We start from the raw sequence: 13,856 nt of genomic DNA, 5'->3' as shown, positions 1-13,856 counted from the left end.
TCTAACTTTAAGTTGCGAATTGGTTGCTGTTAAGGATGAAATGAAAGTGAAAACCAGTTAAATCACGTTATTGTCTAACTTTAAGTTGCGAATTGGTTGCTGTTAAGGATGAAATGAAAGTGAAAACCAGTTAAATCACGTTATTTTCTAACTTTAAGTTGCGAATTGGTTGCTGTTAAGGATGAAATGAAAGTGAAAACCGGTTAAATCACGTTATTTTCTAACTTCAAGTTGCGAATTGGTTGCTGTTAAGGATGAAATGAAAGTGAAAACCAGTTAAATCATGTTATTGTCTAACTTTAAGTTGCGAATTGGTTGCTGTTAAGGATGAAATGAAAGTGAAAACCAGTTAAATCACGTTATTTTCTAACTTTAAGTTGCGAATTGGTTGCTGTTAAGGATGAAATGAAAGTGAAAACCAGTTAAATCACGTTATTGTCTAACTTTAAGTTGCGAATTGGTTGCTGTTAAGGATGAAATGAAAGTGAAAACCAGTTAAATCACGTTATTGTCTAACTTTAAGTTGCGAATTGGTTGCTGTTAAGGATGAAATGAAAGTGAAAACCAGTTAAATCACGTTATTTTCTAACTTTAAGTTGCGAATTGGTTGCTGTTAAGGATGAAATGAAAGTGAAAACCGGTTAAATCACGTTATTTTCTAACTTCAAGTTGCGAATTGGTTGCTGTTAAGGATGAAATGAAAGTGAAAACCAGTTAAATCACGTTATTTTCTAACTTTAAGTTGCGAATTGGTTGCTGTTAAGGATGAAATGAAAGTGAAAACCAGTTAAATCACGTTATTGTCTAACTTTAAGTTGCGAATTGGTTGCTGTTAAGGATGAAATGAAAGTGAAAACCAGTTAAATCACGTTATTGTCTAACTTTAAGTTGCGAATTGGTTGCTGTTAAGGATGAAATGAAAGTGAAAACCAGTTAAATCACGTTATTGTCTAACTTTAAGTTGCGAATTGGTTGCTGTTAAGGATGAAATGAAAGTGAAAACCAGTTAAATCACGTTATTTTCTAACTTTAAGTTGCGAATTGGTTGCTGTTAAGGATGAAATGAAAGTGAAAACCAGTTAAATCATGTTATTGTCTAACTTTAAGTTGCGAATTGGTTGCTGTTAAGGATGAAATGAAAGTGAAAACCAGTTAAATCACGTTATTTTCTAACTTTAAGTTGCGAATTGGTTGCTGTTAAGGATGAAATGAAAGTGAAAACCAGTTAAATCATGTTATTGTCTAACTTTAAGTTGCGAATTGGTTGCTGTTAAGGATGAAATGAAAGTGAAAACCAGTTAAATCACGTTATTTTCTAACTTTAAGTTGCGAATTGGTTGCTGTTAAGGATGAAATGAAAGTGAAAACCAGTTAAATCACGTTATTGTCTAACTTTAAGTTGCGAATTGGTTGCTGTTAAGGATGAAATGAAAGTGAAAACCAGTTAAATCACGTTATTGTCTAACTTTAAGTTGCGAATTGGTTGCTGTTAAGGATGAAATGAAAGTGAAAACCAGTTAAATCACGTTATTGTCTAACTTTAAGTTGCGAATTGGTTGCTGTTAAGGATGAAATGAAAGTGAAAACCAGTTAAATCACGTTATTTTCTAACTTTAAGTTGCGAATTGGTTGCTGTTAAGGATGAAATGAAAGTGAAAACCGGTTAAATCATGTTATTGTCTAACTTTAAGTTGCGAATTGGTTGCTGTTAAGGATGAAATGAAAGTGAAAACCAGTTAAATCACGTTATTTTCTAACTTTAAGTTGCGAATTGGTTGCTGTTAAGGATGAAATGAAAGTGAAAACCAGTTAAATCATGTTATTGTCTAACTTTAAGTTGCGAATTGGTTGCTGTTAAGGATGAAATGAAAGTGAAAACCAGTTAAATCACGTTATTTTCTAACTTTAAGTTGCGAATTGGTTGCTGTTAAGGATGAAATGAAAGTGAAAACCGGTTAAATCATGTTATTGTCTAACTTTAAGTTGCGAATTGGTTGCTGTTAAGGATGAAATGAAAGTGAAAACCAGTTAAATCACGTTATTTTCTAACTTTAAGTTGCGAATTGGTTGCTGTTAAGGATGAAATGAAAGTGAAAACCAGTTAAATCATGTTATTGTCTAACTTTAAGTTGCGAATTGGTTGCTGTTAAGGATGAAATGAAAGTGAAAACCAGTTAAATCACGTTATTTTCTAACTTTAAGTTGCGAATTGGTTGCTGTTAAGGATGAAATGAAAGTGAAAACCAGTTAAATCACGTTATTGTCTAACTTTAAGTTGCGAATTGGTTGCTGTTAAGGATGAAATGAAAGTGAAAACCGGTTAAATCACGTTATTGTCTAACTTTAAGTTGTGAATTGGTTGCTGTTAAGGATGAAATGAAAGTGAAAACCAGTTAAATCACGTTATTGTCTAACTTTAAGTTGCGAATTGGTTGCTGTTAAGGATGAAATGAAAGTGAAAACCAGTTAAATCACGTTATTGTCTAACTTTAAGTTGCGAATTGGTTGCTGTTAAGGATGAAATGAAAGTGAAAACCAGTTAAATCACGTTATTGTCTAACTTTAAGTTGCGAATTGGTTGCTGTTAAGGATGAAATGAAAGTGAAAACCAGTTAAATCACGTTATTGTCTAACTTTAAGTTGCGAATTGGTTGCTGTTAAGGATGAAATGAAAGTGAAAACCAGTTAAATCACGTTATTGTCTAACTTTAAGTTGCGAATTGGTTGCTGTTAAGGATGAAATGAAAGTGAAAACCGGTTAAATCACGTTATTGTCTAACTTTAAGTTGTGAATTGGTTGCTGTTAAGGATGAAATGAAAGTGAAAACCAGTTAAATCACGTTATTGTCTAACTTTAAGTTGCGAATTGGTTGCTGTTAAGGATGAAATGAAAGTGAAAACCAGTTAAATCACGTTATTGTCTAACTTTAAGTTGCGAATTGGTTGCTGTTAAGGATGAAATGAAAGTGAAAACCAGTTAAATCACGTTATTTTCTAACTTTAAGTTGCGAATTGGTTGCTGTTAAGGATGAAATGAAAGTGAAAACCAGTTAAATCACGTTATTGTCTAACTTTAAGTTGCGAATTGGTTGCTGTTAAGGATGAAATGAAAGTGAAAACCGGTTAAATCACGTTATTGTCTAACTTTAAGTTGTGAATTGGTTGCTGTTAAGGATGAAATGAAAGTGAAAACCAGTTAAATCACGTTATTGTCTAACTTTAAGTTGCGAATTGGTTGCTGTTAAGGATGAAATGAAAGTGAAAACCAGTTAAATCACGTTATTGTCTAACTTTAAGTTGCGAATTGGTTGCTGTTAAGGATGAAATGAAAGTGAAAACCAGTTAAATCACGTTATTGTCTAACTTTAAGTTGCGAATTGGTTGCTGTTAAGGATGAAATGAAAGTGAAAACCAGTTAAATCACGTTATTGTCTAACTTTAAGTTGCGAATTGGTTGCTGTTAAGGATGAAATGAAAGTGAAAACCAGTTAAATCACGTTATTGTCTAACTTTAAGTTGCGAATTGGTTGCTGTTAAGGATGAAATGAAAGTGAAAACCGGTTAAATCACGTTATTGTCTAACTTTAAGTTGTGAATTGGTTGCTGTTAAGGATGAAATGAAAGTGAAAACCAGTTAAATCACGTTATTGTCTAACTTTAAGTTGCGAATTGGTTGCTGTTAAGGATGAAATGAAAGTGAAAACCAGTTAAATCACGTTATTGTCTAACTTTAAGTTGCGAATTGGTTGCTGTTAAGGATGAAATGAAAGTGAAAACCAGTTAAATCACGTTATTTTCTAACTTTAAGTTGCGAATTGGTTGCTGTTAAGGATGAAATGAAAGTGAAAACCGGTTAAATCATGTTATTGTCTAACTTTAAGTTGCGAATTGGTTGCTGTTAAGGATGAAATGAAAGTGAAAACCAGTTAAATCACGTTATTTTCTAACTTTAAGTTGCGAATTGGTTGCTGTTAAGGATGAAATGAAAGTGAAAACCAGTTAAATCATGTTATTGTCTAACTTTAAGTTGCGAATTGGTTGCTGTTAAGGATGAAATGAAAGTGAAAACCAGTTAAATCACGTTATTTTCTAACTTTAAGTTGCGAATTGGTTGCTGTTAAGGATGAAATGAAAGTGAAAACCGGTTAAATCATGTTATTGTCTAACTTTAAGTTGCGAATTGGTTGCTGTTAAGGATGAAATGAAAGTGAAAACCAGTTAAATCACGTTATTTTCTAACTTTAAGTTGCGAATTGGTTGCTGTTAAGGATGAAATGAAAGTGAAAACCAGTTAAATCATGTTATTGTCTAACTTTAAGTTGCGAATTGGTTGCTGTTAAGGATGAAATGAAAGTGAAAACCAGTTAAATCACGTTATTTTCTAACTTTAAGTTGCGAATTGGTTGCTGTTAAGGATGAAATGAAAGTGAAAACCAGTTAAATCACGTTATTGTCTAACTTTAAGTTGCGAATTGGTTGCTGTTAAGGATGAAATGAAAGTGAAAACCGGTTAAATCACGTTATTGTCTAACTTTAAGTTGTGAATTGGTTGCTGTTAAGGATGAAATGAAAGTGAAAACCAGTTAAATCACGTTATTGTCTAACTTTAAGTTGCGAATTGGTTGCTGTTAAGGATGAAATGAAAGTGAAAACCAGTTAAATCACGTTATTGTCTAACTTTAAGTTGCGAATTGGTTGCTGTTAAGGATGAAATGAAAGTGAAAACCAGTTAAATCACGTTATTGTCTAACTTTAAGTTGCGAATTGGTTGCTGTTAAGGATGAAATGAAAGTGAAAACCAGTTAAATCACGTTATTGTCTAACTTTAAGTTGCGAATTGGTTGCTGTTAAGGATGAAATGAAAGTGAAAACCAGTTAAATCACGTTATTGTCTAACTTTAAGTTGCGAATTGGTTGCTGTTAAGGATGAAATGAAAGTGAAAACCAGTTAAATCACGTTATTGTCTAACTTTAAGTTGCGAATTGGTTGCTGTTAAGGATGAAATGAAAGTGAAAACCAGTTAAATCACGTTATTTTCTAACTTTAAGTTGCGAATTGGTTGCTGTTAAGGATGAAATGAAAGTGAAAACCAGTTAAATCACGTTATTTTCTAACTTTAAGTTGCGAATTGGTTGCTGTTAAGGATGAAATGAAAGTGAAAACCGGTTAAATCACGTTATTTTCTAACTTTAAGTTGCGAATTGGTTGCTGTTAAGGATGAAATGAAAGTGAAAACCGGTTAAATCACGTTATTTTCTACAGGAACACCAACACACCAGACAACAGCCTACCTGTTATATTTCGACCTCCCAAACTTGGATTCATCCACTTCGACGACAATGCCAGGCCCTCCAATAGCCGGCAAGTTCTGGCAGTAATTTTCCGCGACTTCCGAACAATAAGACCTCCAGTTAACCGAAGTTTGTAATGTCCAGCCAAGGTTATAGGTGACATCGCCTTGCGAAAAGGCCCTTTCAAGGAAATGATTTACGAACAGCAGTATTTCCCATGCTCGGACGTGAGCCTTTTCCAAGAAATTGCCCTTAAATGCGGTTACGGAAAAACCCCATGCACGACGCTTTCCCTTTATAGCAACCTTGACTGATTGATTACAAGCCAACTGATTAACTTGAGATCTAAAGACACATGGCTGCTGGCAGGAAGGGCATTGAATGTCTGAAGGGACAACTCCATGGTTCTGTAGGAATTCATATACCCCTTCATTTTCTCTGAAAAAGAGGGAATGTATCTCCCACTCCCTCAGATAACAACCTTGGCATATGGAAGCCATGATGAAACACAAGAGAAAAGCAGGTGGGGATAGGTGTTGTAAAAGAACATAAAGGAACTTATGAAGAACTACTTATAAGCTGCTAATTGGTTTTAAAAAAAAAACACCTGACAGATATGTCATTATAAATGCACAGAAGGCTCCGCAATACATGGAAAAAAAAAACGCATGCACAAGAAGTCCCCTTCAGTCTTTCAAAGGTAAACAATCGACCTGGAGTAAAAAACATACCTTACATTTAAATCGACCAATACGTAAGTTCTTATGACCCAGCCCACATTAAACATAAATATATAGAGAAGGACAACAAGCTAGCCAGCACTCGTCCATTTCTTATAGCTAATTTCATTTTTGCTAGCAATAAACTAACATATATCAACCTTGCTTTTTTTAGGATTGTGGTAGCCAATTTGCTAACGTTGCTGACTGGGGTTCGAGTCCCGCTCAAACTCGTTAGTTCCTTTGGTAGCTGCAACCTCACCATCCTTGCGAACTAAAGTTGGGGGATTTGGTGGCGCCTATGGGTCCACCAGTAAATACTTTAATTTCTAGTCAAATACATGATCCATATATTTTTCCTACTAGTTATCTTGTGTTTTATGCATTTCATACTTTGATTGTTGGGGCAAACCACCCATTCATGAGTTTTTGGACCCCATTACATAGACAATTATGGGCGGCCCCAGTACGATACTGGGGTTTTAAGGGTAGGGGAATGTCATAAGAGCTATTTACAGCAATAATAATGGTCAGAAATGCAAAATAAGAACAACATAACCAGTTGGAAAAATATATGGATCATGTAAGTGGCTGAACATATGCAAACTATGATTATTTAACACATTTGAGATTTGTAAAAGGGTACAGAACCTAACAAACCCCCCTAACCTAACTTAGTAGTTCCCAGGTCGCAACCCCTAGCAGGGGCAAGCCCCGGACCCCTTCCCAGGTCACAACCCCTAGCCGGGGGCAAGCCCCCAAACCCCCTTACCAGGTCACAAACTCAAGCGAAATCACAAATAAATCCTTACCTTAAGTTTGGGAGGTCAAAGGCTGTGGGTCTTCCGTTGACAAAGGAAGAACTGTCACTGACCCTGTCGTAAACGTAGATGGGTGGGGGGACAGTTTGGCGGCTTGAAGCAGGGAATTAGACCTCTTGTGCTGCTGGAAAAATAAGCACACTTTAGTTTGATGATTATTGAAAAAAAGAAACTGAACATTAAAATACGTATAATAATTTTTACCTGGCAGATAAAGACATGAGATAAATATTGAATATTTTCTTTTTGAATTCCGCCTTGGAGAACGTAACTCTTGATATCCCGCCAGTCTCTCAAATGTAAACAATGGACTTAAGAGTAAAAAACATACTTCACATTTAAATCGACCGATACGTAAGTTATTATGACCCAGCCCACATTAAATATACAGAGAAAGACAACAAGCTAGTCAGCACTCGTCCATTTCTTATAGCGAATTTCATTTTCGCAAGCAATTAAACTATTTATCAACCTTGCTTTTTTTGGGATTGTGTTAGCCTTATTTGGTAACGTTGCTGACTGGGGTTCGAGTCCCGCTCAAACCCGTAAGTTCCGTTAGTAGCTGCAACCTCACCATCCTTGCGAACTAAGGTTGGGGGATTTGGGGGTGCCTATAGGTCCACCTACTGAGGCATCAGCATCCCTTACCTGCCCCTCCCTGGTCCTATGTACTGATCATATGTATTTATAGTCAGTCTCTAGGGCATTGCCCGGCTTGCTAGGGCAATGCCACCATCCCCTGCCTCTGCCATTCATGAGTAACTCAACACCTGGCTCGCCTCTGTACTGACAAGAGATGAGCATCATGCTCTGCGTGTAAGCCGAGCAGCCAAGTATTTTAGCTGACAAACCTCCGATTACTCAACCACCTCTACACTACCCGATTACAGTTCATAATTCTCTCTTTTCAACATTTCATGACACTCCTATCATTAATTCCACTTATTTACAGAAAATGGACATCTGTGCATTGCATCTTAAAAACTATTATATGAAGAAACATGTCGTCAAACTACCCCCAAAACAGCATTAAAGATATGGTAAAGGATAGGTTAGGATATGTTAGGTCTGATACCCGAGACTATCGATCTTTTTGGCTGGTGAATCTCTTTGCAATAACAATAACGATCATTCATTTAAGGTGAACCAAAAAAAAAAAAAAAAAAAAAATTGCCTTGGCAAGGAAAACGGTATAAACCCATTTTTTACTCGTTAGCACTGAACTGTACTATAACAATTTCTATGTTCGACAAATTTCGGTATAGTTGTATTGTATTACAGGGTGTGATTTCAAACAGAAAATACGTATTCCTATAGTAAATAACGTGATTTAACCGAATTTGACCTTTATGTCAACCGCAAACAAACAGATCAACCAATTCGACTAACTTTAAGTTGTGAATTGGTTGCTGTTAAGGAACTTTAAGTTGTGAATTGGTTGCTGTTAAGGATGAAATGAAAGTGAAAACCGGTTAAATCACGTTATTTTCTACAGGAAAACATATATTTTCTGTTAAAATGGCTAAATATAATCACTGTTGTCATATATGTGTTAGAATATTTAAACATAAGCACTTGTTCAACGGTGTCACTTCACTCACGAATGTACTGCGAACGATAACATTAGCAACGTTACCAATGATACACAGTGTTACCAATGATGTCTGGGATTGTTACGATAATATTACCGGTTACACAATATATAAAAAGTACAAAAAGGGTACAGAACCTAACAAACCAACCTAACCTAGTAGTTGACAGGTCACAAACCTCAGGTATTTACTGAGAACGGTAAAATTAGCCACGATACGAATGATACACAGCGTTACCAACGGTGCGGTGACATTACTAGAGATAGTAATGCTAAATATTTCCATACGTATTTTAAATATTTTTTCCATATAAGTTTTACACAATACATAAAAAGTTCAAAAAGGGTACAGAACCTAACAAACCCACCTAACCTAACCTAGGAGTTCCCAGGTCACAAACCTCACGTATGTACTAGGAATGTTAAAATAAGCAACGTTACCAATGATACACAGTGTTAACGTTACAAAGGCATTGCTAACGGTAGCAATGCTACGGTAATATTGTCATGTGTACTTTAATGAATTGTTCCAAATACTTTACAAAATATATAAAAAGGTACAAAAAGGGTACAGAACCTAACAAACCCATCTAACCTAACCTAGAAGTTAACAGGTCACAAAACACATATGACGACTTTAGTTGAATGACTTACGGTTATGAAGGGGACGTCGAAACTTGCGGGACACGGGAGGGTGAGACTGACGGCTTAACTTTAAATATTATCTACCATGGGGGTAGGTGACTTTTTCCCAAAAATGTACCTTTATAAGTAACAGTATAACCACAGCGACGTTTATTTTTGGTTTTAGGTATCTTGGTTTCGGTATTACAATAAAACACATGAAAGTCTTTCTTGTAAGATAGGAGGGAACGGCAATAAAACACGTGAATGTCTTTCTTGTAAGATAGGAGGGAACGGCAATAAAACACGTGAATGTCTTTCTTGTAAGATAGGAGGGAACGGCAATAAAACACGTGAATGTCTTTCTTGTAAGATAGGAGGGAACGGCAATAAAACACGTGAATGTCTTTCTTGTAAGATAGGAGGGAACGGCAATAAAACACGTGAATGTCTTTCTTGTAAGATAGGAGGGAACGGCAATAAAACACGTGAATGTCTTTCTTGTAAGATAGGAGGGAACGGCAATAAAACACGTGAATGTCTTTCTTGTAAGATAGGAGGGAACGGCACTTGGGGCACTGTAAACGTTGAGGAATTACATCGTATGCTTTAAGGAAATTATCAACAGTGGATGAAGAATCATAGAAATCACCATGGAATTTAGCAAATGCCTTTAGGTATGGAATACTGCAGCCATTACAAGTTTCTATAACTTCCTCCATCGCAAAATACGAAAAAATAAATCTCACTTGAAATGAAGGACACCTTACTAGGACAAAGGTTTCCAGGGAATAGGATTCGGCGGAAGGGGTATGAATAGACCACTTAAAGAGCTAGAGGAAGGGGGTAGGGAAATATCAACTGACAACCCCCTTTGTGAAAACTTTGAATACGTACAGGTTCGTGATTGGTTAACGGGAAAACAACGGAGTCTAGAGGGTAAACATGAATGAATTGGATAGAGAAACTTGTATAGAGCAAGTATTTATGTGAAATCGGGGTGTGACAGAAATAACAAAAGGAATAAAACCAATATAGGAAGATAAGATGCGATGTATGATAAATAATATTGAATGGGAATTAAAATGATTGATTTTATAAGGTATAGGATCATAAAGAGTAATTCTGGGGTCAAAAGTAATATGTATACGGGGGTATTACATAAGAAATCACTTAATAGACTTGAAGAGCTGGTAGAGACGAAGTTACATTTCACAGTTAAGGAAGAAGAAATCCTATTGGTGGGGGAAGTTTCTGCGCAGGGAGGCGGGGTTTTTGCGCAGAAGATCGAAAACTGGTATGTACGAACGTAAGTGCGTGAGCGTGCTAATGTTAGCATGGAATGCGAACATTTAATCTACATCAGACATTGGCAGTACTGGTTACTGTATTTTTTCATGAGGCATAGCCTTTGCAACGGCGCCTCCAAAGTTTATCCAGTTATACTGTTTTGTCTTTTCCTCCAATTATTATAAATCCAAGAAGGTAATGTATAGAGAAGAAAGTATTTGTTTTACGATTATACATAGTTTCCCCAGTATGTTTTTCCAACCCAAAACCCAGAGCTCCCACTGGGGGTGGGTCCTCCATTACCGTAGGATAGATATATATATTTCTGAAACTATTAATTTGCGACGGGAACGTGTCATTTTCCAAGAGAGCGTAATTTTCTCTATAAGAAAAAAGTAGTTTTTTTTACTAGGTTATATTGCCCTGTAATACACTACACTAATACCGGACTTTAAACAAGTCATCATATTTAAAAATTTTAACAAAATATATATAAAAGACATTTAAACATTTCAACAGAAAATATGTTTTCCTGTAGAAAATAATGTGATTAAACCGGTTTCCACCTTCATTTCATCCGTATTAACAGCAACCAGTTCGGATACTTAAAGTTAGTAGAATTGGTTGTTGTTGGTTTGCGGTTGAAATTCGGTCAAATCCCGTTATATACTACAGGACGACATATTTTCTGATCGAAATGAGAATCTGTAATACAGTAAATCTTTACCGATAAATAAAGCCAGGTTAAGTCTGATACCCGAGACTATCGATTTTTTTGGCTGGTGAATCTTTACAAAAACCTTAATGATCAGTTGGGGTGAATGTAGTTCGTTGGGACAGGTAAGATAAGAGTACAGCAGTCTAAGGTTACGGCTCCTAGGTCAGGTTAGGTGGAGAACCTTAGGTTAAGTAAGGTAAGGTAAGGTTAGGTGATGTTCTTGTCTGTAAAATGTGGTTTTTCACTGTTCCAACAAACTACAAAGGCTCCGAAAATAATACAAACCCGATTTAAACTGATTAGCGCAATTACTTATCTGTCTACTCAAATTCCGAAGTATTAAAAGGGTATAAAAGCCACTCATAGGGCACGTGACCCCATACTGCACATGGTACCAGAAGACATTTCTGTACCAAATAAAATGACGAAACTTGACAGTACAAGACACTTCCAACTTATACAAATATACAAGACTGAAATTTACAGAGGCCTATGCATACCTTAGGCATAATTTCCAAATCCAAAAAAATGCCGGTTAAATAGTCCGGTCAACAGTACTGGTGTCAATAAATGGTATAACAGGTTCGACCCGTTTAACAGTTGCACACGAATTTATAAAACACGTAACACTCCATACAAAATGTGATAATGAATCCTGCAATGGGCTGTTAAAATTTCGAGTTGACTCTTGGCTCGCCTGCCGGCTTACTTCGACACGTGGCAGCCATATTGAATTGGTGACAACTTCGGAGTTAATTATGTTTAATTGCAATGAATTACCACAATTACGTGAGAAATTTAATTACCTGTAATTAGCCGATCCTATCACGGTTACACTGACGGGGAAAGCTATATACAATGGCAGCTAAAGACACTGTAGAAAGGAGGACTTTTGAGTTTTGACACAGCTAGACAGGAGGAGGTGGGCGTCAGTCACAAATGGCGTAAAGAAGAAGTTCCAGTAATTCTCCAGGGGGGAGTTTAAGCTTAAATCTTTTAATTATTTAATATTTACAACAATAAATACCGATTTTATAGCTTCTATAGAGAGAGAGAGAGAGAGAGAGAGAGAGAGAGAGAGAGAGAGAGAGAGAGAGAGAGAGAGAGAGAGAGGTGTTAATATACTTTTTAGAAGAGTTAAAATGTATGTTTGTATGTGTGGGGTTGTGTGTGTGTGTGTTTGTGTGTTTACTATTAAGGTTAAAATAAAAATCATAATAAGTGACAATTACCATTTTCCCAAGAGCTATTTTACGCAATGCATGTTCAATGTAAATATAGCAATATAAAATATGTATTATTATATATATTTTCTTTTAAATATGGTCCAAATATTTGCTTTTTTTCCCAATAACTATGAGGAAATATTCAAATATGTGAAAATTCCTGACAACTTCTATTTTTAGCATAGTATTCATAAAAATATTATTATTATTATTATTATTACTACTAGCCAAGCTACAACCCTAGTTGGAAAAGAAAGATGCTATAAGCCCAAGGGCTCCAACAGGGAAAAATAGCTCAGTGAGGAAAGAAAACAAGGAAAAATAAGATAATAAAAACAGTAACATTAAAATAAATATCTCCTATATAAACAATATAAACTTTAACAAAACAAGAGGAAGAGAAATAAGATAGAATAGTGTGCCCGAGTGTACCCTCAAGCAAGAGAACTCTAACCCAAGACAGTGGAAGACCATGGTGCAGAGGCTATGGCACGACCCAAGACTAGAGAACAATGGGTTGATTTTGGAGTGTCCTTCTCCTAGAATAGCTGCTTACCATAGATAAAGGAGAGAGGAGAATATGTAAAGAATATGCCAGACTATTCAGTGTATGTGTAGGCAAAGGAAATGAACCGTAACCAGAGAGAAGGATCTAAGTAGTACTGTCTGGCAGGTCAAAAGACGCCATAAATCTCAAGTGGTAGTATCTCAACGGGTGGCTGGTGCCCTGGCCAACCTACTACCTACGATTAGGAAGATCATTCCACATCTTGGTCACAGCTGGAATAAAACTTCTAGAATACTGTGTAGTATTGAGCCTCATGATGGAGAAGGCCTGGCTATTAGAATGAACTGCCTGCCTAGTATTACGAACAGGATAGAATTGTCCAGGGAGATCTGAATGTAAAGGATGGTCAGAGTTATGAAAAATATTATGCAATATGCATAAGGGATACCACTGAAGAAATATTAATTATGCAACATCTTTGCTTAAGTGAAAATATCATGTCTATATATATTTGCATCTTCTAAACCTACAATATTTCAAGTTTTTTTTTTTTGGATTTTGGATTTGAATTCGAAATTTTACATAGGAAACAAAACTAAAATGGCCATTAATTTTGATATTTGTGTAAAAAGTGAAACGAATAATTTCACATCTACTGTATGATATAATATGCAAGAGGTTGCAGTGATTAAAAGACAGGTCTTAATGGCTTGGGTGCTAGGTAGAGACTGCCCTTTATTCATAGCTACATGGGACTACATGATACCACATCCCCCTTATCACATACAAAGAATTGATTACACATAATAACTAATCTGGCATATAAGTACAAAGAAATAAACGATGAAAGTTCCATATTCAAACGTATTCCATTGTTTTCATCCCTTCATAATAAACATGCATAGTACAATTTGTGATTGTGGATAATAATATAAACATAACAGCTATTATCTTTGCAGACTGGTCAGAATAGTGTTGGTTACAGCAGGGTAGTCATAAATATGAAAATAAATGGCAAATTATAATTTTTTTTTTTTTTTTTTTTTTTGATGCAAAGAACAACAACA

The 13,856-nt window shown here is 35.7% G+C and overlaps 1 long non-coding RNA gene across 4 annotated transcripts in view; it reads right to left on the bottom strand.

Moving 5' to 3' along the window:
- LOC137635806 (uncharacterized) overlaps positions 1-12,041 on the bottom strand; it is a 36,958-nt gene extending 24,917 nt beyond the window's left edge. For 3 of the 4 annotated variants that reach the window (XR_011042794.1, XR_011042792.1, XR_011042791.1), the window contains exons 1-2: positions 11,862-12,041; positions 6,824-6,956 (exon numbers count right to left, since the gene is read on the bottom strand). This is a non-coding gene — a long non-coding RNA (uncharacterized lncRNA). The remainder of the gene's footprint in view (positions 1-6,823; positions 6,957-11,861) is intronic. The other variant, XR_011042793.1, reaches the window with a different exon arrangement.
- Positions 12,042-13,856: the final 1,815 nt, after the last annotated feature.

This window comes from Palaemon carinicauda, unplaced genomic scaffold, assembly GCF_036898095.1.
Source record: "Palaemon carinicauda isolate YSFRI2023 unplaced genomic scaffold, ASM3689809v2 scaffold178, whole genome shotgun sequence".
NCBI lineage: Eukaryota > Metazoa > Arthropoda > Malacostraca > Decapoda > Palaemonidae > Palaemon > Palaemon carinicauda.
Note: the sequence above shows the minus strand (reverse complement) of the source record. Positions and strands in the feature narration are given on the sequence as shown.